Source organism: Heterocephalus glaber, unplaced genomic scaffold (genome assembly GCF_053883595.1).
Source record: "Heterocephalus glaber isolate CG9 unplaced genomic scaffold, H.glaber_assembly_v1.0 deba00001673, whole genome shotgun sequence".
Taxonomy (NCBI): domain Eukaryota; kingdom Metazoa; phylum Chordata; class Mammalia; order Rodentia; family Bathyergidae; genus Heterocephalus; species Heterocephalus glaber.
In genome coordinates, this window is record NW_028258410.1 from 17,798,958 (window position 1) to 17,801,349 (window position 2,392).

Below are 2,392 nucleotides of genomic sequence, written 5' to 3' on the forward strand. Positions count from 1 at the left end.
CAGTGGCCTCACCTGTAATATGGGACCACGTCCATTCATGGGGCCATTCTGGAAGTCAGGGACACTAGTTGGCACAAGAGAACCTGGATCTTTCCTCCTGCGTTCTCTGCTGGCCACCACATGGCTCTCCGGTCCTCACTGCCCACCCTCTGCTCACAGGCAGCCATGCCAGCTCCCACCCTATTGCTCCAAATCTCAGCCCCTGGGGCAGCACTGCTCCTGGACCCTAGCGTGTCCCATGCTGGGTGTTGTGGCCTCCGAGTCACCAGGCTCAGTGTGCCCTCCCATCTGGCTCCTCTCCTCATTCACTCCCCAAATGTCCCCCTTCTCAGAGCAGCGCTCCCTGAGGGCTATTTGTATTAGTCAGCTTTCTCATTTGCTGAGACAAAATACCCGACACTCACAATATAGAGGAGGTTTACTTTGGCTCACAGTTTCAACAGGTTCAGTCCATGATCCGCCTGCCCCCAAAGAGAAATGGCTTGTCTGGGTTCAGCTGCTCACCTCAGGGTAGCCAGGAAGCAGAGAGAGAAGGGAAGAGCCTCGACAAGACCACCCTTCCAAGCACACTCCCAGGGACCCACCCCTTCCAGCCAGACCCCACCTCGGAACGTGAGATCTAAACCCTAACACTAGTGAACTCAGCTGGCCACACTTTAAACACTTCCCAGCTCCTCTCTCTAAGATGGTCCCTTTTCTTTTTTTAGACAGTGTCTCACTGTGTAGCTCAGGCTTGCCTCAAACTTGATTCTCCTGCTTCAACCTCGGGGGTACTGGGATTACAGTCATGTGCCATGACACCCAGCTTTCTACAATGATATTTACTTGTCTATCTATTTGTTATCTAGCCTTCTCAGTAGGGCAGGTACACTAAGAGACCGGGAACCTTTCTGTCCTGTTCAGCTCTGTGCCCTGTCCCTGGTACCCAGTGGCATGCCTGGCATGGAACAGGCACTCAAAATTTGGGGAGAGAAAGAGAGCAACAGAAGGGAAGAGAAGGAAAGGAAGAAGGAAGTCTCCTCCCCAACCCTACCTGAAGCCTCTATGGCACCTTCTACCCTTGCTCCCTACACACACCCAGCCCCTCGGACCTTCATCTCTTGCCTAAGCCTGCACAGAGGGCTCCCTTGTTAGGCAACAGTCCATAAAAGTCCTCTCATACGTAACTTCCATCTTTTGTGTCATGAAAGCTGGTCCAGCTCACAGTTTTCATAGCTCTCTTCTCAGATGTGCCAGGCACAACACTCATCTGTCATTTCTGCAGCCCGTCATATCCCTCCTGGCCCAAGGCACCAAAGTTGCCCTGGAGAGCCACCCTGTCCCCATTCTCTGTCCCTGTAGGTTGGATGGAGCTGCCCCTCCCAGCCCCAGGGAGGGGCATGTGACCCAGGCCTGGCCAGTGAGAATGCAGCATTGTCTAGGGCACAGTGATTGGTTAGCGGAGGTCATATGACTCCACTGGGTCCATTGACACTGAACCCCAGGATGGCTACTATAAATTAATTAGCAGAGTCTTAATTAGTATTTTTGTTAGGAATGCCAAGGTAGCAGATATAAACTAGGACCTTAAAGCTGTGTCCCCATAGCATAGGGACAGCCTGAGAATAAAGCCAACACAGCGGACAGCCAAGCCCAGAGACAGAGAGATGACCTCTAATGATACCTTTTGAGCTCCTGGATCCAGATTTACCCGAAGCAGAATCCACTCCTGAAGTTCTCAATGATCCAAACCAATAATTTTCCTTTTGTATTTAAGGCAGTTTGACTTGAATTGTCACTTGCCACTAAAATGCTCTGACTCATAGAGCAAGCATTAGTCAGCAGCTGGCTAATGAAGTGTGAAGAGACAGCCAGAGCGGGCAGAGGGGTGGGGAGACAGGAGAGGAGCCAGTGCCAGCCCCATTGCCGTTACCCCACAGTGCCATGGCCGATAGGAGGCAGGCTTCTCCACTAGTGAGGGAGAGGGCAGGGCAGGCCAGGGTGGCGGGCTTCCTCCAGAGCACCAGCTTTACCCAGAGAGGGCTCCTGATGGTTGTCTGCTGCTGCTGCCCACCTGCTCTGAGCACCTGATTCAAGAGATTTCAGGGCAAAAAAAGAAATCTGAGACACAAATCAGATCTTTGGAGGAAAAAGAAGACACGCTAACCCTTTAAGGTGCTGAGCATCTCCAGCACGCGGCCCCTGTCCTGGGTCATCTCAGGCCTCCTGGAAGGTGTGTGCAGCTTCCAGTGGAACCCAGAGCCAAGCTCCCACCACAGACAAGCGCTCACCTGTGTCCTCCAAAGGGAACAACTCCAGAAAACCAGCCTGTGGGGTGTGGCCAGCCCTCAGCCATGCCTCAGAGAAGAAACACAGCTCAGGATGTGAGTCACCAATAAAGGCCCCTCAGTAT